Raw genomic sequence first — 25636 nt, 5'->3', positions numbered from 1 at the left:
TCTTGCCTGGAGAATCCCAGGGACAGAGGAGCCTGGTGGGCTGCCATCTATGGGGTCGCATAGAGTCAGACACGACTGAAGCGACTTAGCAGCAGCAGGATCTAAAATATTCTAGAGAGGTCTAGAATATTCTACTCAGCATCCTTTTTAGCCACCAATCTATACCTCTGATGCACTGAGAGCCGTAACTTGGCTTTCACACTGCAGTATATTTGAACAGGCAAACCCTCTGCCTCCCCTCAGGATTTCTCCCTCCCACACACATCCTGCTCTAGAAAGATCCAATACGTAGAGCACACATCCTAAATAACTATCACTCTGCAAGATGCCAGGCCTGCCCAGGACCTGCCAGAGGAAGCAGGGTGAGTGCGTTACAAACTTCTTGGGAGTCTGACAACCCATATGGTAGGGAAAAGCAAGGGAGGGAGAAAGAGGGAAAGGTTGGATCTGGCCCTGGAGCTCACCGAGGCCCTCCTGATCAGCATGGACCTTGTTACACAGCCCAGGTGACGGCAGGAAACAGATGACAACAGGAGTAATTCAAGGTTATTGAGCGCTTTATATAACTCTGCCCTGCACCAGATATTGTTCCAAGAACCTCTGCATTACAGCATATCACAGGCCACATCACTTTTTTTTTGGCCCTGCCAGGTGACATGTGGGGTCTTAGTTCCCTGACTGGGGATGGAACCCATGCCCTCTGCATTGGAAGCAAAGAGTCATCACACCAGAACATCAGAGAAGTCCCTCCACATCACTTTTTTACATGGCAACTGCATTCTAGACACATCGCAGAGCATTGCTTCTACTTCACTGCCCCAAACAGCATTAATTAAATTCACTTGGCAAAGCTGGTGGTTTGGGTCAGGGTAGAAGGGTAGTTTGTCATGGACATTCAAGTTACGTAAGTTATTTGTTTGCAACCCTCCTTCCCAAGAACCAAGAGGAGCATGCAGCACAAACTGAGTGGGGCTCCTGCTGCCCACCCTCTGCCGGGGAAGCTTCCCCAGCACCCCTAGAATCCAATGACCAAACGGAGAAGCCATTAAAGCTAGTTCACCTGCAGGTCCCACCTCCAGGACAGAGGCTCTGCTAGCTCTCTGCCTCAAGCTGTCTGTATTCAGTTTTGGAAAAAGTGAAAAAGTTTTGGAAAAAGACTGTATTCAGTTTTGGAAAGATCCTCCAGAGGTATCCATACAGGTAAAGGCTTTGAAAGCAAAAGCTGTACCAAAGACAAACCCATCAAAATTGAGGATCCTCCATAAGCCATCAATCCAAACTCAATGTAAAATACAAGCGGCAGAATGAACCTGGCTGAGAGAGTGCCTTTAGAATTGGTCAGCCAGAGAGCAATGAGAAACCTCGGTTCCCCATGAAGTTCTACTAAAGGAACTGTTGTTGTTTTTTTTTACTTTCCTCTGTGGTATTACACCACAAAGATAACTGAGAAGTGATGCTACATCATCCTTGGTTGCTGTTGCTAAGATTTCTTGGAGATACCTGAAAATAAACTAAATGTAACTGAGTAACCTTACATAAGGCATTGAAAGCATGAGTCATCTACCAGGGAGAGTTTGCATACTAAATATGTTGCAAACAGCTTACTTGGTAAGGAAAAGTGATCTAACTTTTCTGTTTTCCAAACTCTGCCTCCACTTTTCAAATTCTACTTCATTATTTCTATTTTTCATTCCACGATGAAATACAGTGGAAGGCAAAGTGTTCCGAGCCAAACTACCTGGGTTTGAGCCCCAGACCTTGCCTTTTTTCAGCTCTATAACTCAGTTTCCCCATCTGTGAAAGAGGGATGATAACAAAACTATCACAGCATGTCCTGAGGGTTGAAGAAGTTTACGAGTGTGGAGTACATAGAACAATCCCCAGCACTTTTTACAACTGTTTACTAGCATACTGTCACCGAAATTCAATTCCAAGTGTCCAACACACAGTGAGGCCAACTGATACCAAAACATCAGAGTTCAGAGCAAAGGAAGGTTTACTGCAGGGCCTTGCAAGGGAGACAGGCAGCTCAACCTTAAAATATCCAAACTCCCAGAAAGCTCAGGGCAAAAGCCCTTTTATAGGAAAGGTGAAGGAGAGGCATGGTTGCTGCTGCTGCTAAGTCGCTTCAGTCGTGTCCAACTCTGTGTGACCCCATAGATGGCAGCCCACCAGGCTCCCCATCCCTGGGATTCTCCAGGCAAGAACACTGGAGTGGGTTGCCATTTCCTTCTCCAATGCGTGAAAGTGCAAGTGAAGTCGCTCAGTCGTATCCATGCATTGTTACTGCAATGCAGGAGATCCCAGTTCGATTCTTGGGTCGGGAAGATGCCCTGGAAAAGGATATGGCAACCCACTTCATTATTCTTCATTCCTGGAGAATCCCCAGGGACAGAGGAGCCTGGTACGCTACAGTCCATGGGGTCACAAAGAGTCGGACACGACTGAGTGACTTAAGCACAGCACAGCACATCAGATCTCAAGTAAAAGAAGTAACCTGGGAAACGCATCCTAAACCAATGGTCTAAATCACATAGAACAATGTCTGAGAAAACTTTTGATTTCTAAAACTTTTCATTTCTTCCCTTCTAATGATCTTGTTCTCCATCAGATTCCATCCTCCATACCTAGGGTCACCCCCTAGGCCTTACGAAGTATAATTCCTCCAGAACCTCACTTTCAAGCATCCCACTTACAGCCCTGCTAGTACTCTGTCTGTGACTTGTGTGATCCTTGACATCTACAATCCCTGATCCTGCTGTCTCTCAAGCCCATCCCTACTCCTCCAAAATCCTCTGCTCATCATCCAGCTTCAGCCTATAAGCCACGATCACACTCCTCCCTGGTATATACCCTCACTTCCCTGTCCTCTCTACCTTCCCTCTCCCTGCCTGACAAGATCATCCCTGGGAACAGCCCAAAAGTACCTGGAACACCGAGTGGGACCAGACGGAATCACTGAGCTTGTCCCTGTTTAATCTCACATCATCCTAAGCTATTTCACTCTTCCTCTCTCTTTATACCTCCAGCATCTTCCCAACTCTTATTCTCAATGGAAGACAAGGCCATCTATTTCATTAAGAAAATAGAAGCAATAGGAAAAATCACACAAGCTCCCACAACACTCACCCACCTAGCTGTATCTGTGTCCATATTCCCTTGCCTTCTCCCCAGTTTATATAAATGACTTGTACTCACTCCTGGCTACGGCAAATCAACCCTCAGCTAGAAACACACAGCCCTATCCCCTCCTTTGTCCTATTCAATGACATTACTCCTCTATCTCCTGCATCATCAAGTGTTCCCTATCAACTAGACCCTTCACATTAGCATATGTATGTGCTTTGATTCCTTCTGTCTTAAAATTCTCTTGATCCTGCTTCCCAATCCAGTTACCATCCCATTCTTCTCCTTTCCTTTAGAGACAAATTTTATAAGAGTTGTCCACACTCACTATTCATTCCACTGCTCTTGTACCACTGTAAATAGTTCAAAAAATGACCCCACGTCAAGATCATGAAGAAGGTCCACAGTGATAAATCCAATTCTCAATCACCATCTTTTACTTCACAGCATGGCAAAGTGGTCAGGACTCTAGACTCTGGAGCCAGCCCACCTGAGCTCAAATCTTGGCTCCTCCACTTACATCTTGGGTGATTCTGGGTGAATCAGTTGATCTCTCATCCTTAAAATGATTCCCATTGTGGTGGTGGTGGTATAGTTGCTCAGTCAAGTGCAACTCTTTGTGACCCTGTGGACTGTAGTCTGGTCTGCCAGGCTCCTCCATCCATGGGATTTCCCTGGCAAGAATACTGGAGTGGGTTGCCATTTCCTTCTCCAGGGGAACTTCCCGAATCAGGGATTGAACCTGGCTCTCCTGCATTGCAGGTGGATTCTTTATTGATTGAGCCACCAGGGAAGCCTCCCTTAAAATGAAGGTGATAATAACATCTCACAGAAATTGTTGTTAGGATGAAATTAGCTATTGCATGTAAAGAGTATAGGAAAACTGGCTCAAACTATGTGCTAACATCAGCGACCTCTTCTTTGCAGGATTTTCTTCAGTAGGTTTTCAGCACACCACGATCCCTTGCTTTTCCTCCAGCTGTCTGTTGGGTCCTCTTCATCTCCAGGATTCCACCGTTCATCTTCTTATTTCTTTCCTCAGTGCTCTCCATCAAGCCTAACGCCCTAATGCAGATCTTCAGCCCAGGCTGCTCCTCTAACCTCCAGATTCATTAATATCATCTATGTTTTCATTCTGGCTTTCCAGGTGGTACTAGTGATAAAGAATCCGACTGCCAATGCAGGAGACACAAGAGATGTAGCCTTTATCCCTGGGACAGGAAGATCCCCTGGAGGAGGAAATGACAACCCACCCAGTATTCTTGCTGGGATAATCTCAGGACAGAGGAGCCAGATGAGCTACAGTCCACGGGGTCACAAAGCGTCAGATATGACTGAGCGACTGAGTACACGTGCACGCACATGTTTTCATCAGTCATATTTTTAAGCATGTTATTTTAGGCCAGGCTAGTCACAGAACTATGGTGCTAGACAAGATTCTTGTGAGTCCCTTGGACCGCAATGAGATCAAACCAGTCAATCCTAAAGGAAATCAACCCTGAATATTTGCTGGAAGGACTGATGCTGAAGCTGCAATACTTCGGCCACCTGATGCGAAGAACCGACTCATTGGAAAATACCCTGATGCTGGGAAAGATTGAGAGTGGGAGGAGAAGGGGGCAACAGAGGATGAGATAGCTGGATGGCATCACTGACTCAATGGACATGAGTCTGAGCAAACTCAGGGAGACAGTGAAAGACAGGGAAGTCTGGAGTGCTGCAGTCCATGGGGTCACGAAGAGTTGGACACAAATGAGCAAATGAACAACAACAAGGCATTAAAGCCTTGTTAATAAAGAAATAAACAGCAGAAAATAAAACAGGAAAAGAAAAAAAAAGAATCCTGCTTCATGGGGCTATTGGATAAATGAAGGACACAGTAAGCAAAATGAGTGAAACATATTATGGATTAAAAAAGGAGAATGCTCATGATCATTCCCCTTCACAGAAGGTGCACACACTTCTCTTTGCAACCTGTCTATGCTACTGATGTCACATATTTTACTTCTATATATGCTACAAACCCCACAGTACACTGTTGTTATTTTTCTTCAGACAACCAATTACTGATCAAGGAGAGCAAAAATCAGAGGGAAATGTCTGTTTTTATTTACCCACGTTGTTACTATTTCCAGCACTCTTTATTTCTGTGTAAATCGAAATGCCCATCTGTTATTATTTTCTATCTGCCTGATGAGCTTCGTTTAAACTTACACTCATTGTCTGCTGGTAATGAGTTTTATCAGCTTTTGTCTGAAAATGTCTTAATTTTATCTTCATTTCTGAAAGACATTTTGTCTAGGTAAAGCATCTGGGTTGGCAGGGTTTTGTGTGTGTGTGTGTGTGTGTTTTCTTTCAGTACTTTAAAGTTACGACTCCACTGTCTTCTGGCTTGGATAGTTTATGAGAAGGCAGATGTTGTTATTACCTTGATTCCTCTGTTGCAATAGTTCTGTTTTTTCTGTTCATTCTCAAGTCTTTCTCCTTACCTTTGGTTCTGAACAGTTTGACTACTACATGCCTAGGTGTCTTTTCCTATGTGCTTACTTTGCTTGAGGCTCTCTAAACTCCTTGGATTTGTGGTTTGTTGTCTTTCATTAACTTTGGAAAGGTCTTACCCATTGTTTTTAAGCATTTTTTTTTTGCATCTTTATCTCTCTTCCCCCTCTATGAGTTCACCTGTATGTGTTTAATATGTGTCCTACCTATCTCAGATATGCTGTTCTCTTTTCTTTTTCCATACTTTTCATTCTTTGTGCTCTGGTTTGACTTTCATCAGACCTATCTTCAAGTTTACTGATCCTCTTGATTCCTCTCAAGTGTCCAGTCTGCCAATATGCCCATCTGCATTAGTTATCTATTGATGTGTATTAAATCAACCCAAAACTAAATGACTTAATGCACAGTCTCTGTGGATCAGGAATCTTAAAAAACCATAGCTGGTGGTTCTAGCTCAAGATCTCTCATGAGGTTGCTATCAATGTCATGAAACCATATTGTGGCTTCTGCCTTGCTCTCTGATTGGTTCCATGTTCTAGGGGAAGCCATCCCACCTCGTGATGAAGACCTATTCAAGTAATCTATACAGGAGCCCATGTAAAGAGGAATTATAGTCTTCTGGTTCCACTAGAACAACTAGTTCTGTGTGAGTTCAACACACTAGTTCAACAACTAGTACTGTGTGAGTGAGTCAACTTAGAAGCAGATCCTCTGGTGCCAACCAGTCCTTCAAATGATTACAGCCCCTTGCATGCACTGATACAAACAAACAAACAAACAAAAAATTCATACTTAAAACAGGCACTTGTCTGTTTTTCACCATTCTATTACATCTGTCATTTAAAGAACATTTCAAGGGCATTAACTAATTATCTTTAATAGGAGGGCCTATCTTTAATAGTCTGTCTTATAACTTTGAGCCTATTTCTTGTTCTCTGCGATCTACTTTTCTAAGAGACAAGACAGCCACTCCTTCTGGTGCTCAAAGCTTATTCCCTGGGTAATTCTTGATATGCTAAGTGCTAAGTCGCTTTAGTCGTGTCCAACTCTGTGCAACCCCGTAGACGGCAGCCCACCAGGCTCCCCCATCCCTGGGATTCTCCAGGCAAGAACACTGGAGTGGGTTGCCATTTCCTTCTCCAATGCATGAAAGTGAAAGTGAAGTCGCTCAATCGTGTCCAACCCTCAGCGATCCCATGGACTGCAGCCTTCCAGGCTCCTCCGTCCATGGGATTTTCCAAGCAAGAGTACTGGAGTGGGTTGCCATTGCCTTCTCCGAATTCTTGATAAGGACAACACTATTACTTGTATTTCATTAGCTAAGAACCTCATAAAGCCAACACTGCTACAGCACACCTAAATATCCTATTTTTGGTTTTTAAGGGCCACATGAAAAAAAATTTTTGCACTTACTGAAGAACTACTGCCAAGGACATTGTTTACATTACTCACTGTCCTTATATGAAGTCCCATGAGAAATTCCTCTAAGAATTTAAAGCCAAGAAAAACAAAGTGTCTCTAAAATAGATCTGTGCTTATGGTTAGATATTTGCTTCCTTTGCTTGATTCTGATTCATTATTTAAATTTCATTAATGTTAACTTATGCAAGTCTCTGACTGATCAGATCAGATCAGATCAGTCGCTCAGTCGTGTCCGACTCTTTGCGACCCCATGAATTGCAGCACGCCAGGCCTCCCTGTCCATCACCAACTCCCTCTGACTGGTAGCTACTCCAAATTCTTTGGGAGAAATATTAGAAACGTCAATTATTAGACACACAAGACATACCACAACTAGGGTGAATAACTGTCCTGGTTTGCCCAGGACTGGGTAGGGTAGACACGAGACATTCAGTGCTAAAATGTGGACAGTCTATGCGGACTTCTCAGACTCTGCACTTTCAATGCAGGGGGCATGGGTTCGATCCCTGGTCAGAGAAATAAGACCCTGCATGCCACGTGGTACAGCCAAAAATAAGTAAATAAATGAAACCTGGAAGGTCTCAGGCAGACCTGGAGGAGCTGGTCAACCATAGCACAAGATGAAAATGCAACAACTTCCAGAAGGGATCTTAAAATTCATGCAATCAGATTCTCTCCTATAGCATTCAGGCATGCAGCCCTGCCAACACCTTGATTTTAGCTCAGTGAGACCCATTTCAAACTATGGAATTACAAACCTGTAAGATAACAAATTTGTTTTAAGTCACTCAATCTGCGGTCATGTCTTACAGCTACAGTAGAAACCTAAGGGCGTGAATGCCCCATCTCAGAAGGTAATCAAGCAGAAGTTGACTGGGCTGTTGTGAACATACCACAGAACTGGGCCCTAAACTGGGAGAGAAGTTATAACACGTGACCTCTACAACTCCTTCCAACCCTAAGACTCTATAAGTAAATATTTCCTATGAATTTCCAGACATAAGTTGGCTGAGAGGTTTAGGGCAACTCATTACAAATGGCCATAAACCAGTGTTTATGGCCAGACTCCATCTTGTTTCCCATCTATGAGTCAACACTCACTGTAACTGCTCTCCATCTGTAAAATCCTTGGTCTAGAAGTATTTCACTTGACATCATTATAATGACACAATATGAGATGATTATATAAAAGTTCCTCCTTGGAAGAAAGAATGATTATAGCATTAAAATGCGGTTTGCAGCTCTGCTAGGCCAGGGCTTTAAAAACAGTGATAAAAATCAATAGAGAGGGTCTTCATCAGTATTTATAAATAACAAAAATAGAATCAAATACAGAAAAAAAATTAAAAGTTTTTCACAAGGGTTTGTGTCAGTTCTCTGTAAAGCGTGTGTGTGTGTGGCTGTGTGTGTGTGTGCGCACTGAATCACCATGCAAAATGTTGCTCTCACTTTGGGTCACAGCCCCAAAAGTTTGAAAGTACTGTACTAGAGTGGATCAAAGACATGGTTTAGTAAAAAACAAACATACACACACACAAATTACACTATTATATGCAACTGTTACAACACTGACACGTGTTCATTAAGTAACTTCCAGGAAGATAGAAAAGTCTTTTCATTGCAGATTCTAGAAAATTTAGTTTAGCCTTTACGTACATAAGCTTTTCACTTTAAAAAATATTTAAAGAGAAAACCTGTTAACTTTCAATAGAAACCATTTGATAAAGTGATGGCACATTCACAAATAGCTCAAACTTGGCTGCAATTACAAAAATGGCTACTTCTGCAATCCCTATCAAGTATCAGGCAGCAGGCCTAAAAGTTAGCTCACTGCTTCTCCTATCATTTAATGAGGATCATAGAATTTGCTGAATAAGCCTTTACTCACCCTACATATGCCATCATTTTTGTGCTTGTTCCCTTTTAGCTTTCATCTTTTGAAAAGGAAAGGTCATAATCCTGTTAAGTCCTTCCTTATTTAGAAACTCAACAATCGTTGCAAATCAGCAGAAAGTTGACATGAAGGGACTTCACTGCTAAAATGACTCTTTTCTCAATTTCTTCCCTCCTGACTGGGATCATCACCATCAACATCAACATCCCTGACCTTCAACTGCAACCCCATTTTTCTGGCAGCTAACATGAATGACGAAGAAGGCAATGGCACCCCACTCCAGTACTCTTGCCTGGAAAATCCCATGGGTGGAGGAGCCTGGTAGGATGCAGTCCATGGGGTCGTTAAGAGTCGAACACAACTGAGTGACTTCCCTTTCACTTTTCATTTTCATGCATTGGAGAAGGAAATAGCAACCCACTCCAGTGTTCTTGCCTGGAGAATCCCAGGGATGGCAGGGCCTGGTGGGCTGCCGTCTATGGGGTTGCACAGAGTCAGACATGACTGAAGTGACTTAGCAGCAGCAGCAGCATGAATGAATCCTAAATTTTTCATTAAAATGATCAGCTTATCAATAACTCATTCAAGGCACTGATGAGAATGTTGACCCCCAAAGGGACTAAGGCAGGCTTCCTCCTGGAGGGTCACCAACCCGCCAACTACTGCTTTCAGGAAACAGCCAATGACAAACTTCTTTTGTCTCCACATTAACGAGCCATCGTCCAACATACTTTCTGTGGTTGTCTTTGTTTAGTCACTCAGTCTTGTCCAACTCCTTGTGACCCTATGGGCTGTAGCCCACCAGGCTCCTCTATCCATGGGATTTCCCACACAAGAATACTGGAGTGAGTTGCCATTTCCTTCTCCAGGGGATCTTCCCCAACCAGGGATGAAACCCACATCTTCTGCATCTTGGCAGGTGGATTCTTTACCCCTGAGCCACCTGGAAGCCCATCCTTTCTCCAACACCTCACTCCTTTTTTCGAAAAGGGTACCAAAAGGCCTTATCAAGTATAACATGTCCAAATCCATACATCCCATTGCTACAGCATTCAGCAAATGTTCCCAAGGTAATGATGCTACTTACAAGCCCAACAAGCTCACCCGCCATGCTTGTTGGAGTGAACCCACGATGGGCTTTTGTTGACTCATGCTTCCCCTTCTCATAGAACACACATTTTATGTTAACACTGATTAACAGTCCAGAATTCATCTGAGACTAAAACTAAAGCTTAAAATCTAAAGTTTGTGAGACTCAGGTCTCTGTCCTCTGCCACCTCTTTCTATAGCTCCTCAATGACTAAGGACAATGATTCAACAATCACAACATAGACTAGAAAAATTCTAGGAATTAATTTGTTCAGGTCAGGAAACCAACTCATTTGGAGTTCACTTTCACCTTGTTTGTCCTGGGCTTCAAATCTCTTATAAGTAAGCTTTTCCAGCCTTCTCTTTGACCAAGAAAACAGAAGCAGCAGAGGAGTTACATGTTTTCTCTACCTTCAGGGACTCAAACTAAATGAGAGAATTTTTTTAATTTTTACTTCATATTGGGGTATAGTTGATTTACCTTATATGCAGAGTACATTATGAAACACGCTGGGCTGGAGGAAGCACAAGTTGGAATCAAGATTGCCAGGAGAAATATCAATAACCTCAGATATGCAGATGACACCAACCACCCTCATGGCAGAAAGTAAAGAGGAACTAAAAAGCCTCTTGATGAAAGTGAAAGAGGAGAGTGAAAAAGTTGGCTTAAAGCTCAACATTCAGAAAACTAAGGTCATGGCATCTGGTCCCATCACTTCATGGCAAATAGATGGGGAAACAGTGGAAACAGTGGCTGACTTTATTTTTTCGGATTCCAAAATCACTGCAGATGGTGATTGCAGCCATGAAATTAAAAGACGCTTACACCTTGGAAGGAAAGTTATGATCAACCTAGACAGCAAGTTGAAAAGCAGAGACATTACTTTGCCAACAAAGGTCCATCTAGTCAAGGCTATGGTTTTTCCAGTAGTCATGTATGGATGTGAGAGTTGGACTATAAAGAAAGCTGAGTGCCAAAGAATGGATGCTTTTGAACTGTGGTGTTGGAGAAGACTCTTGAGAGTCCCTTGGACTGCAAGGAGATCCAACCAGACCATCCTAAAGGAGATCAGTCCTGGGTGTTCACTGGAAGGACTGATTTTGAAGCTGAAACTCCAATACTTTGGCCACCTCGTGCGAAGAGTTGACTCATTTGAAAAGATCCTGATGCTGGGAAAGATTGAAGGCAGGAGGAGAAGGGGACGACAGAGGATGAGATGGTTGGATGGCATCACTGACTCAATGGACATGAGTTTGAGTAAACTCTGGGAGCTGGTGATAGATAGGGAGGTCTGGCGTGCTGTGGTTCATGGGGTAGCAAAGAGTTGGACATGACTGAAAGACTGAATTGAACTGACAGTTGATTTACAATGTTGTATTAGTTTCAGGTGTGCAGCAAAGTGATTTAGTTATACATTTATCTGTTCTTTTTCAAATTATTTTCCCATTTAGGTTATTACAGAATATTGAGCAGACTTCCCTGTGTGCTACACAATAGGTCTTGGTTGGCTATTTATTCTAAACATAGCATTGTGTACATGTCAATCCCAATTTCCCCCCTGGTAACCATAAGTCTGGTAACCATAGGTCTGTGAGTCTGTTTCTGTTCTGTAGATAAGTTCAACTGTATCATTTTTTTTGAGTCCACATATACGCGATATACAGTATTTGTCTTTCTCTGACTTACTTCACTTAGTGTGATCATCTCCAGGTCCATCCATGTTGTTGCAAATGGCATTATTTCTGAATGAGGGAATTTCTGGAAAATGCCATCCATAGTACTTGGCTCTAAGCTAATACTCAAGAACATTTGCTTTCTTCCTGTTTCACCAGGAGCTGAATAATTGCTCTTCATTTTTCTCCTTGATCTAAATACAAACCCCAAAAGATGGTGCTTGTGGCTTTGTCTGCATTTTGCAATCTGCAGCAGCCTCACCTCTCTGAGTTATTCATTCTTTCTGTTCCTACATTTACAAGTCAGTACCATGCTTTCTACACACCACCTGTAGGTGTTACAGTGTTCTTACTATACATACACACACACAAACAGAGCAGTTTAAGTCTGTAGTGTGGGTTCCAACAGGAGAAGGAAGCGCCTCGTTTTTCTTTGCCCTTCTGTCTAGGAAGGTCACTGGCTTGGCTGCAGCCCACAGCTTCAGGAGGGGTGTGCCTGGCACGAGGGCAGAGAGAGCGGCACACAGAGCCAGGTCACCTGGCAATCAGCAGGCTCACAGATGCACCACACAGACCATTCTCACAGCCACTCAGAACTCCATTCTGGAAAGCCTCGTCCCTCATCAGCCGTTATATATTTCAGAAAACCAATCATGGAAAACAACAACAATGGCAACAACAGGAATAATACAAATCTGTATAAAGCACACGGAGCTTCCTAGCAAAGCTAAGGGGGTAAGTTCTGCCATTGTTTACCTTTTACCAGTGAGTCAACTGGAGAAGGCAATGGCACCCCACTCCAGTACTCTTGCCTGGAAAATCCTATGGGCGGAGGAGCCTGGTAGGCTGCAGTCCATGGGGTCGTGAAGAGTCCGACACGACTGAGCGACTTCACTTTCACTTTTCACTTTCATGCATTGGAGAAGGAAATGGCAACCCACTCCAGTGTTCTTGCCTGGAGAATCCCAGGGACGGGGGAGCCTGGTGGGTTGCCGTCCATGGGGTCGCACAGAGTCGGACACGACTGCCGTGACTTAGCATAGCAATGAGTCAACTGGGGCTTAAAGAGCTTCAGAGACTTACTTAAGGTCATGGAGTCACTCAGTGGAGAAGCTGGACCCAAACCAAGCTCAGACCCACCTCGATGCTGTACGTTTACCATTCATGAGCACTGACAAGATTCCATGTATGTGTTAAACTCCTTACAAGCACTACCTCTTGTCAGACTCATAAGGACTTTGCATTTTAAAGATGAATCAGCTACTATTTTCAACATATTTAAGCGGAACTAAATATCCAGTGTTGTTGGAATTCAAAGTGCAATTCCTGACCTTCATAATTCCTCAGGTACTTAATGATGGGGTGTTTAAATAATATAAGAACAGGGCTTACTACATGTCAGGCAATTGGATATGGGCCATGAAGAAATGACCTCATTAATCCTCCCAATGTCCCTATGATGAAGAAACTTTTATTAAACCATTCTATAGATGAGGAAACTAAAGGTCAGAGAGGCCGATAAATTTGTTGAAGGATACAAAGCAAGGAATTCCCTAGTGGCTCAGACGGTGAAGAATCTACCCACAATATGGGAGACCTGGGTTCGATCCCTAGGTTGGGAAGATCTCCTAGAGAAGGGAATAGCTACCCACTCCAGTATTCTTGCCAGGAGAATCCCATGGACAGAGAAGCCTGGTGAGCTACAGTCCATGGAGTTGCAAAGAGTCAGACATGACTAAGCAACTCACACATACATAAAGCAAAGTGGGATGAAAGGACTCAGAGACCATAAAAATAAACATTACCCTGGCATGGCCTCTGCTTTTAAGAACAAGTACATGGATATTTGGCCTAACGCATCTGCCTGTACTCTTGGGGAAAAGGTAATGCTCTGTCCTTTATTAATGTTAGGATAAATAAGTAACATCACTTACTAACCTATAGAAGGTCAACTAAGTTCCAAATATGAGCAAAAGTGATCACAAGGGAGATCCAGTGAGGAGATGTGGTTTCAGGAAACAGACCTTAGGGATCCAGTGACCTGGTGGTGGAAGGCAGGGCTTCATTTCAGGAACATTCCTTCTCTCACCCTGACTTCAACCCATGAAACATGCACAGAAGAACAGCACCAGGCCCACAGGGACCAATCCAGCATTCCCCTCCATTCATCAGCTGTGTGTGGGTCTCCCAAACTGACCGTCCTGATAAAGAGGGACTCACTGGACCCTGGATGGCCCATCTGACACTGCACCCGGATGTCCCTCTCTGGACACGCGGAGTCCAGCCTGTCACAACTAGCCCACTTGGGGGCTCAGGATGAGACTCAAGACGACAGTGCAGGCACATATGCGTTTTAACAAGCACCCGCCATCTTGGTTTGCCAGGGCAGCCAGAGCAAAGAACTACAGCTGGCTGGCTCACACAACAGCAATTATTTAAGTTCTGCAGGCTGGAAGAGGTCACAGTTGGCTTCTTCTGAGGCCTCTCTCCTTGGCTTATCCATGGCCTCCATCACCCTGTGTCTTCACAGAGTCTTCCCTCCATCTGTATCTTTATCTCTTCTTACACGGGCACCAACTCTAATAATCTCATTTTAGCATAATTACCTCTTTAGACACTTTGTCCCCTAACACACAATTTTGAGGTTAGCATTTCAACATACGAATTTGAGGAGACACAATTCAGCCTGTAACACTCACACTGGAAACAAACTTCTTTACCACTAGTCAGAACAATTTCGTGCTAAATTCATTTTCACGCTTTTTACATGTGAATTAGGTTCAAAAATAGTAATGAACTTAGGCTCCTTTAAATATTTAACCATAACTAATTGAATAATGCTAATAACAAGTAGAGAGTAAAATAATGCCATTTGCAGCTACATGGATGGACCTAGAGATTATCATACTAAGTAAAGGAAGTCAGACAAGAAAGACAAATACCATCTGGTATCATTTACAGGACTTCCCTGCAGTTCAGACAGTAAGAATCTGCCTGCAATGCAGGAGACCTGGGTTGGGAAAATCCTCTGGAGGAGGGAATGACAATGCACTCCAGTATTCTTGCTTGGAGAATCCCACAGATAGAGGAGCCTGATGGGCTACAGTCCATGGGGTCGCAAAGAGTCAGACACGACTGGGCGACTAACACTACATGTGGAATCTAAAAAAATGATACAAATGAACTTATTCATAAAACATAAACAGACTTACAGACATAGAAGACAAAATTATGATTACCAAAGGGGAAAGGGGGTGGAGAAGGGATAAATTAGGAGTTGGGGATTAGAAGACACAAACTACTATATATAAAGCAGATAAACAAGGCCCCATTGTGTAGCACAGGGAACTGTCTATATTCAGCATCTTCTGATAACCTCTAATGAAAAAGAACAGGCATATATACACATATAACTGAATCACTCTGCTCTCCACCAGAGACAGAACACTGCAAATCAACTATACTTCAATTTAAAAAAATCAAAGAATCCCTTTTAAAGAAATGCCTGGCTGACCATGTGTAAGTTGAGCAAATAGCTCAGAGGAAGATGCAAGCTGTGTGTGTATTTGGAGCAAGAAATACCCCAAATGGCCATTATGCCCAGGGCTACCTGTTCTGACTGAGCTAAGGACGCATGCTGAGTTTTCATTTCACTTCAATAAAAGTGTTAACTAGCATATCAGGACTTCCCTGGTGGCTCAGTGGTAAAGAATTCACCTGCCAAGGCAGGAGACTCAGAAGATGTGGATTTGATCCCTGGTTCAGAAAGATCCCCTGGAGAAGGAAATGGCAACCCACTTCAGTATTCTTGCCTGGAGAATTCCAGACAGAGGAGCCTGGCGGGCTACAGTCCATGGGGTCACAAAGAGTTGGACACAACTGAGTGACTAACACACACACACACATACAACTAGCATATCAATATTATAGCTTTAAGAAGTATTCACTCTTACATCATCTTAAAAATAATGCCCTCAGAGATGCTGAAACTGACCGATGGAAATTCACCTCTTTATCACCCAACAGGTATTTGTTGGTCTACTGAATTCAACAGTCCAGCTCTCTATTCCTCTGCCTGCAAAATTCTGGTTCTTCTCTCTTTTGTCACAAGTGTGCTACACAGCTTCTCTACCCTAGTCTGTGGCAGTTTAAGTCACTCCACAAACATTTATGAAGTGCCCTCTCTAGACCAGGAACTGTGCAAGGTGCTGGGTGACGCATTCATTCGCCCTACAGTCAAGAGGAAGGGAAAAGGCCCCTTTCCAAGCTTATAAAAGCTGAACCCTGGAACTGATTAGTACCTAAAGATCAAGGATTTATTCTTGATTCCTGCAGAGTACTATGTCTTGGACACAGAAAAGGGGTAGCACATTCTGCTGGGATGTGTGAATACAGCCCCTGGTAAGATTCTGTGAAGCTTATTTAATAAATATTTATATAATGCTAAGGCTTTGTGAGGTTGGGCACTTAGGGATAAGAAAGCAAACAACCAAGACACGGGATTAAGAAGAAACCTGCTAAACACAAGAATGACAACAAATTATACAATGAACCGTAAACGAAATAGGAGACAGAAACTCGGTTGTTATTTTTAAAGTCAGCTGCGTGTCATGAAAGAATCACTGCCCCCAGTCCTGAGAGGCTTACAGCCGCCTCCTCGAGAGATAAAGGCACCTGGATCCCCAGCAACGTGAAATTAATTGTGATGCTATGGAGGTTGGAAAGGTGAGCCCTGCATCAAAGGAAGAAAACAGTAACTCATTTAATCTTCTAAATTTGCCTGGAAGGGATAAGCCACGAGCCAATGTTGTTGTTGTTATTGTAGCTTAGAAAGAAAAGGAGAGTTGGGGTTCTCCCTGGCTAAGGCATAGGCTAGGCAAAAACAATGTTAATGGAAAAGGTCAATAAACTTTAAAAAGGAATCACTCAAGTGAAAAAAGAAGGGAACAGTTGGAAAGAATTGACTCACAGGGGCCCGACTCCCCTCCATCCGTGTATCACCTCCTGATCGTCCACTGGGGGTCACCCCACTTCCAAGAGAATCATCAACTGCGTGTCCATCTGCCAGTGCAACAAGGGGATGCCACAAAGGTTCCTGACACGGTGCCCACTTTCGTGGAGCTCGCTGTGGACTAAATTACATTTCATCATCTTGTTTTTACAGGCTCTCAGACAGCTCTCCCAGGAGCCAATGCTCGAGTTCCAACAGGGCAGAATCAGGCTGCAGGCAGGCAGGTTTATCTGGCCTCAAAATCACAAGCTTTCTGTTACCCTGAATGGTCCCCAACAAGAAGGCAAAAATGACCAAAACACTGATAGCATCCCAAGGGAGGCAGTCTCCTCCATGTGACACTTCTGGCTTGTCTCCATTTCCTGCCCTGAGCACCCTCCACACGCAGGACCTCAAACCTCCACGTTCCCTCAAAATCTACCTCTTGGGCTACATTCTCAAAGCAAGGGCCACTGCCTAGGACATCCAATTCTCTGTCACACACGGATGGCTCTGTGGGAAGTCGGCAGAGGAGACGATAGAACGATCATTTCCTCTGAGAAGCAAAGAGATTGATCTCTCCTCCATCCTCTGCAACTCTCGAGAGAAAGAAAAGAAAGCAAAATACAACCATTGGCATGGGCCACCCTATAACTAATTCAACAAGGACAGTGCTGCAAACAGCCTGCTAACCAGACTTCTTTCCCTCTCTCAGAAGCCTGACCAGCGTCAGAAATCTCACCAAGCAGACATGCATTTATTTCATCTCACGCCCAGCCTCCAAGCAACTTCCAGGACACAAATGCTCCTGAAAAGGACTGCACAGCAAAGGGACCAACAGTGGGCTCTGCATCCAACGCCTGAGACCCATCATAACATTGGACCTTGATATAAAGTCATTTAATCCAGAGTCTACTCAAGGCTGTGGTTTTTCCTGTGGTCATGTATGGATGTGAGAGTTGGACTGTGAAGAAGGCTGAGCGCTGAAGAATTGATGCTTTTGAACTGTGGTGTTGGAGAAGACTCTTGAGAGTCCCTGGGACTGCAAGGAGATCCAACCAGTCCATTCTGAAGGAGATCAGTCCTGGGTGTTCTTTGGAAGGAATGATACTAAAGCTGAAACTCCAGTACTTTGGCCACCTCATGTGAAGAGTTGACTCATTGCAAAAGACTCTGATGCTGGGAGGGATTGGGGGCAGGTGAAGAAGGGGACGACAGAGGATGAGATGGCTGGATGGCATCACTGACTCGATGGATGTGAGTCTGAGTGAACTCCGGGAGTTGTTGATGGACAGGGAGGCCTGGCGTGCTGTGATTCATGGGGTCGCAAAGAGTCGGACACGACTGAGCGACTGAACTGAACTGAACTGAATCCAGAGTCTCCATGAAGGGAGGCTACACACGCTAGCTTGGGGGCGTGAAGAGCAGGTAACACGTGGAAGGACCCTGCAGCACAACCAGCCGCTCAGCAGAAAGTAGGCAGGTGTTAGTGGGTGCTGACTGGCCATCCCAATAAATCAAGCTGAAAGCTGGAGTCCCCAGCAGAAGGTTCCAGAGCACTGGCCCCCAGAAAAAGGAATGAAGCTGTGAGACATGGAGTAATGGAGGAGCAGAGCGAACCTTGGAAGTTAGGAACTGCTAACCTAAACGAACTGAATCTGCCAACTTTGCCGAGAGCAGCAGTTTTCAATGTGCAGCCAGACCAGCAGCATCAGCATCATCTGGGAACTTGTAGAGACTCCTCAGGCCCAGCCCCAGACCCGCCTGGTGAGAAATCTGGGTTTTCCTAAGCCTTCCAGGGGATTCTGAGGCTGGCTTATAGAGAACCATTAGCTAGGAAAGCCAAGTGCACAGAACATGTAGTTCTATGGTTCTGTAGTTCTAGAAGGAAAATTAATACAGGACATAGCACAATCCAATATTTCTACTGTTGAAAAGCACAGCCAGAGGATTAGACCTTCCAAGTGTAGCACAAAGGAGGCAGTCGGCCACGTGTGTCTAGGGACCAAACACCGGAACCTGTTATAGGAGGCAGTGCTCTCAGAGCCAGGTCATGTGCTTAGTAAACACAGTGAAACACAGCAGGACCCTACAGTCCTTGCCCCTCCACCCGCCACAATGTTCTCAGCCTGCCTTTTGTCTGTGGAAAACTTTAGTCAAAGAATAAGTTTAGTCAGAGAAGTGAGAAATGTGGAAACAAAGGAAAACAGTCAAAGGAGACTAAATAATAAGAATGTAGTCATTAAGCGCAGTCAAGGACCTTTAGTTCTTTCTCTCTCCCTTGGGCTACAGGTAATATTCCGAGCCAGATCCCATGAGCTGTCTATAGATACTGAAACCTCCACCAGGAGGAAGAAGTTAACTACATAATGACCAGACCGTGCCCAGGACGTGAGCTGCCACAATTCCATGAACTAGCCTCAACGAAATGGGAGCTAACAGACCCTAGAACTGAAGATTAACTGAACCTAAAACAACCATGATGCTGCTGGTCAGACCACCGATGACCAGTTTGAAGATGACAGAAGGTTCCAGAACACAGGCCCCCAGAAAAAGGAACCAAGTTGTGAAGACACAGAGTAACAGAGGAGCAGAGCTTACCTGGGAAGGTAGGAACTGACTGTGCTGTTTCTGCACGTAGCCCCCTCCTTCTGTCTATAAAAGCTCTTGCCCCACTGGCTGCCAGTCAGGAGGAGTCAGCCTTTGAACAAATGTCCACCCTCCCCCCTACAGCTGCCAGCATCTGAAATAAAGCAAACTTTCCCTTCCACCAATCTGTCCTGTTTATTGGCTTTTGGGTGAGGAACAGCCGAATCCCACACCTTTCGTTAACAACGGCGGAGCAGAGATGACAGTTAAAGCAAAAACCCCTATAGAGGTCATCCTACCTGGAAAATATCAGCAGCTGGATCAGCAATCATCTAGCTTTCTGTATTTCCCCCACCTGCCTCAGCACAGATTTTTTAACTTTCGCAAATCAATCGAGTGGCACTCCTGCAGCTAAGAGGGTGCTGCAGGCAGAGAGGGCGTCACGCAGCGGGCTGCAGACACTCCCATCCACAAGCCCGCACAGAGCCCATTCCGCATGACCCATGGTCTCGGCTGATTTTAGGGTCTCAAAGCAGATAATCAGTTACTGGTTTTCAATTTTCCAAAACCTACAGTTACCATCACAGACAAAAATCAAGGCAGAAAAACAAAATCACCCGTTTCAAGGCAATTTTCTCTCCCAGCAAATCTATGCCTGAATTTAACTGCACATAATTTGCCAACTTAGAAAAATAGTTTCCAATTTAAAATATATATATATAAATTAGAAGTGCACAGACATTCCTCTAGACCTTTCTTTGCAACCTGAGAATCTTTGTTGTTGTTTTTAGCAGCTCAGTCATGTCCAACTCTTTTTCGACCCCATAGACTGTAGCCCGCCAGGCTCCTCTATGGGATTTCCTAGGCAAGAATACTGGAGTGGGTTGCCATTTCCGACCCCAGGGGATCTTCCTGACCTAGGGATCGAACCCGTATCTCCTGCACTGGCAGGCAGATTCTTTACCAATGAGCTACACCCTGGGAAGCCCTGAGAATCTATAATTATTTCAAAATAATATAATTAGTTGGGTTTTCCCACTGGTTATTTTGTTGTACAACACACACACAGGTCACACACCCCAAGAGATTGGTCTGTTCAAGACTCTGGCAAGTAAGCCTCAAAGCCAAGAGATCACAGACTAAAATTTTTAGTGATTTCAGAATTAAACCCACTTGCTCAGGCCTGTGTAGAACAGTGGAATCACCAGTGTGGACCCCACAGAGATAAACCAGTGAGGAGATCCTTTTTATCACCATCAGGCACACACTGCAGATGCTCTCTGGAGCCAGCACCCTCAAAACACAGCAGTAAGTCAGAAAGAGAGAAATATCATATATTAACACACACAGGTAGAAAAACGGTACATATGAACTGATCTGCACAGGAGAAATACATAGATGTAGAGAACAAATGTATAGATACCAAGGTGGAAAGGTGGGGGATGAATTGGGAGATTGGGACTGGCATATATACACTATTGATACTATGGATAATAGGTAACTAATGAGAATCTACTGTATAGCGCAGGAAACTCTACTCAGTGCTCTGTGATGACCTAAACAGGAAAGAAATCCAATAAAGAATTGATATATGTGTACATATCGCTGATTCACTTTCCTGTTCAGCAGAAACTAACACAACATTGTAAAGCAACTATACTTCAATAAAAATATTTTTTTTAAAAAGTGGGCTTTCCCAGTAAAAAGAAAGAAAGAAAAGAAATCACAGACAACAAAAGATAATACTGCCAAAGTCCTAAGACCTGCTTCACAGATTTTCCTGGCCATGCATATCATCTGAGGTGTTGAAGGGACACGGCGCACCAGGAGGAGGGCTTCTCCCCCCATACCCACCCCTAGACTCCCCAGGTCCTCCCCTCACCCCGATACCTCCCGCTTCTGGGGAAGGAAGCAGCTTCTCAAACTGACATACGAGGGAGAGTTCCTGCAGGCAGCGGGGGGCAGGGGGCGGTTTCCCCGGCTCCCTCTGGAAGTGAGCTTCTGCAGGCTCTGCTACTGCTCCAGGGCCTCGGGCACAAGGGAAGGGTCAGCTCAAGGTTCTGAGACAAATCAGCCTCCATCCACAAATGTAACGAGCAGAACTCCTGGGCTGCCTGACTTGACAGCCTCACAGTCCACCCTCTGGTAGGGAATAAGTGACGTTCTGACCTCTTTTTTGCCCTAGTCATTGTTTCTCTTCTTGGTGTGCTCAGAACCTGGGCAGCTATGAGGACCAGGGTCCCTGGGCCTGGTGGGATACCTGCCCCAGGTGTGTCTAATGATGCAGATGGCCGCCCCGCCCACACCCCGAATCACCAGCTCCATGAGGCCACATCAGAGCCCAGTGCTTCCACAAGGAGCCCAGGAGACCCTTGTTATCTGGACAATTAGGGAAACACTGTCTGAAAGAATGTTCTAGCATTGTGTTCCCTGTGATGCCAAATTGAAGTCTATGGGGGCCAGTTTCTGCAGAGGTTTGCAGCACTTTCTAGAAGTTTTGCTCTAATCACACCCATGGGAGAAAACTACAGAGAAATTACAGAGACCATGAGCTCAGGACTGGAATATTTTATCTGAAGGTTAAGCAGCCCGGCAAAGGAGTAGAGGCCTTCCAAGGATGACTCCTAAAGAATAAAGGAAGATTAGGGAAAGCACAGAGGCTTCTCCAGGGGTTCAGATGGTCCAGTGGCTAAGACTCCACCCACCCAATGCAGCGGGCCTGGGTTTGATCCCTGGTCAGGAAATTAGATCCCACATGCCCCAATGAAGATCAAAGATCTCGTGGGCCAAGACTAAGACCTGGTGCAGCCAAATAAATAAATACATTTTTTTAAAGGTAAAGGAGCAAGTTACCGCCTCTGCTTAACGCCCTGCAACAATTCCCTGATCACTGCTAGCAAAAAGGCAAGTCCTTTCAACAGCCCTCGCATTTTTGCTGCCTCTGCCCCAGCCCCTCTGTCTTCCCCCCGCCGTCCTACCCTACTGGAACTCTCCAGGTGCATTCTGACTCCAGTCTTTGCACTGGCCATTCCTTCTACCTGGAGGCTCCTGCACTGATCCCCTCCCTGCTTCAAGACTGCTCAGACAGTGTCATCCAAAGAAGACCCACCCCAAAGACTGCCTTTAAAACCATCCCTGGTCCCTTCTTCAACCCCTTCATCCTGCTCTACTTCTCATTTTTACCCCAAAGGACCTTCTAACATACCATGCAATTCGCTCCCTAGGTTGATTTTTTATTATGTCTCCCCCACCACAGGGCTTCCCAGGTGGCTCAGTGGTAAAGCATCTGCCTGCCAATGCAGGAGACATGAGTTTGACCCCTGGGTCGGGAAGATCCCCTGGAGAAGGAAATGGCAACCTACTCCAGTATTCTTGCCAGGAAAATCCCATGGACAGAGGAACCTGGTGGGCTACAGCCCATGGGGTCGCAAAGAGTCAGACACGACCTAGTGACTGAGCACGCACGCATGCCCTCACCACAATCTAAGCTCTGTGAAGGCAGAGGATCTGTTCAACACAAACACTAGAAATGTGCCTGGAACACAGTGACCACGGCAGCTGGGCTGGCTCGGCCTCCTGCTCCTCACCCGACTGTGTTTGCCAGAACAGAGAATCTTCAGTTGGGAGGAGGGCTGATGTGCAAGCAGAAGGCAGCCACCATTACTTGAGATGTTATTTGCAAGGTTCCAGAAGGAGCTTCTGCATCAAAATGCCCTCCCACCCCCACCTTAAAAGTCAGCCAGCATGCCTGAATTTGCCAGCATCATCCCCAAACCTCAGGAGAGGGCCTGCAGGGAGGAGAGAGCATGGTGAGACCTTCACATCATTAGCATCTGGGTGTGAAGCAGTATGTTCGAATATCCATCTCCCAAAAGGGCTTCCCTGATAGCTCAGATGTTGAAGAATCTGCCTGCAATATGGGAGACCCAGGTTCATTTCCTGGGTCAGGAAGGTCCCCTGGAGAAAGGAACAGCTACCCACTCCAGTATTCTTGCCTGGAGAATTCCATGGACAGAGGAGCCTGGTGGGCTAGAGTCCATGGGGTTGCAAAGACTTGGACATGACTGAGCAGCTAACACTTTCACTTTCAAAAGTAAACCTAGAGAGGGCCTGTCGTGCCCAAGCACTGTGCTTAGAAACTCAGAACTAGGTTAAGGGGCGACTCCATCCCTACCAACAAGGATGCTGGGCTCTCAGCAGAGACAGAAGCGTGTACACAGACAGCTGTGTGCTCAAAGCTGCAAGGAAGACGTGCACAGCCTTCCCTGGAAAGACGGACTGCAGAGAGGAGAGCTCCCTTCCAGTCCATGTGAGACACGCTCAGGGGCCAGTCTGGTGGTCCAGTGGTTAAGAATCAGAGAGGAGAGATGGCCTGGCAAAGAAAGGAGGAAGAGGGAACAGCACCTTCAAAGTCACAAAACTGTAAAAGGCACAGCACATGTAAACAGTGGAGTTGCTAAACTCCCTGGGCTGGAGCATTCCCGGCAAGGGGCAGCGAAGAGGTGGAGGGCGGGGGAGATGCTTTGTCTTGTGGGAGGGGGTAGGCAGCAGGAGTGAGGCTAGTGCAGATTTCCAGGAAAATGGCCCTTAAGACAAGCAGTGGAGGTGCCCAAGGGAAGAGGCCGTGCTGCCAGGGGCTGTGATGCAAAGGCTCTGGGAAGTGAGAAAAGATAAGGAAAAGGTCTGGAGTGTGGGGCAGAGCTCCCAGAGAGCTGGGACAGCTGGTGGCCTCAGAAGCAACCACGGATCACTGAGAGTGATGCAAGAGAGACTCAGCCAGACTCCCCCAGGTCCGAGCCAGAAGCAGGCACCTTCCAGTGGTGACAGATACTGGTTGGTCCCTCCAGGTCCTACTACAACAAAAAGTGGGGTGAAGATGGACTGGAGAGAGGAGAGCCCCTTCCTAGCCCAGGTGAAACACGCAGAGGGGCCAACATGGTGGTCCAGTGGTTAAGAATCTGCCTTGCAAGGCAGGAGTTGTAGGTTCAATCCCTGGTCGGGAACTAAGATCCCACACCCCACACAGCAACTAAGATCCAACACAGCCAAATAAATAAATAAATCTTTTTTAAGTGCAGTTATGGCCACAGGAGATTAAAAAAGCCTTAAGGAACCTCAGCCCAGGATGATGGAAGCAAGAAACACCTAGATGACCACAGAGAGACAACCAGACCAAAGGGAGCCAGAGTTCATGGTTACAAACAACAGAAAACCACTGAGTTGGAATGCTGGTGGGCACTCCCAGAATTTTAATGGGAGAAGTGGAGAATCAGACTTGAAAAGTGAGCAGGAACCAAAGGAAGCTGGCGGCCAGAACAAGGCCCATGGCCAAGGCCCACACAGGAGCAGTTAGGAGAGCCCAGCACCAACACCTGAGTTAGCTCTGATCTGCCCCCTGGTCAGAGTCTAATCAGGTGTGGCCAAATGGGTCCCATGTAATGGGCAGTGATATTAACCTACTTTCCTATGTGTGCAGTAAGTGTAAATCTCCTGAATGTATCTGCATTAAGAAGGAGCATTACTATTAACAACAGACAAGATATGGAAACAATGTAAATGTCCATCAGAATGGATTAAAAAAAAAAAAGTGATATACACACACAGTGGAATACTACTTAGCCATAAAAAATGAAATAGTGTCATTTGCAGCAATATGAATGGACTTAGAAATTATCATCTTAAGTGAAATACCTCAGAGAAAGACAAATATCATATATCACATGTGCAATCTAAAATAGGACACAAATGAATCTATTTATGAAACAGAAACAGATTAACAGACACAGAGAACAGATTTGTGGTTGCCAAAGGCCAGAGGAGGAGGGAGAGGGATGGATTGGGAATTTGAGGTGAGCAGATGCAAACTATTAAACAGAAAATGGATAAACAACAAGGCCCTACTGTATACACAGGGAACTATATTCAATATCCTGTGATAAACCATAATGGAAAAGAATATGAAAAAGAATGTGTATATATGTATAACTGAATCACTCTGCTGTTCAGCAGAAATTAACATTGTAAATCAACTGTACTTCAGAAAAATAAATCCAAACAGAAAGAAGAGGCATTAACCATATGTGTGCATATATGCAGGGTGGGAGGCAGGGACAGACATCTTTTTTGACCTTCCCGGGTGCTTCTCCAGGCTAAGCAGTACCTACCACTCTCCCCTAAATAGAGCCTCCACTCAGGCTGAGTGATCTAGTCCCTCTGCCAACCCTTGTTCCTTCTGGACATTCTCCGCACCTGCCTGTCCTGCCCCCTACGTGCCTCCCTTCTCCCCACGCTGTCCATCTTTACAGGCTCATCTCAGGCCCAGTCTACTCAGCCCCTCCAGCCCAGAGCTCCTT

General features: G+C 45.2%; 1 protein-coding gene and 1 long non-coding RNA gene across 2 annotated transcripts in view; one reads left to right on the top strand and one right to left on the bottom strand.

Annotated features, from left to right (window-relative positions):
• Positions 1 to 21446, bottom strand: part of RYR2 (ryanodine receptor 2) — a 764447-nt gene extending 743001 nt beyond the window's left edge. Inside the window, exon 1 of the mRNA XM_055589046.1 lies at positions 21174 to 21446. The gene's annotated coding sequence lies outside the window, so the exon portion shown is untranslated. The remainder of the gene's footprint in view (positions 1 to 21173) is intronic.
• LOC129658105 (uncharacterized) lies at positions 17908 to 19464 on the top strand. The gene is made up of 2 exons (XR_008717270.1): positions 17908 to 18461; positions 18987 to 19464. It is a non-coding gene; the product is annotated as an uncharacterized LOC129658105 (long non-coding RNA).
• Positions 21447 to 25636: the final 4190 nt, after the last annotated feature.

Source organism: Bubalus kerabau, chromosome 1 (assembly GCF_029407905.1).
Source record: "Bubalus kerabau isolate K-KA32 ecotype Philippines breed swamp buffalo chromosome 1, PCC_UOA_SB_1v2, whole genome shotgun sequence".
Classification (NCBI taxonomy): domain Eukaryota; kingdom Metazoa; phylum Chordata; class Mammalia; order Artiodactyla; family Bovidae; genus Bubalus; species Bubalus kerabau.
Note: the sequence above shows the minus strand (reverse complement) of the source record. Positions and strands in the feature narration are given on the sequence as shown.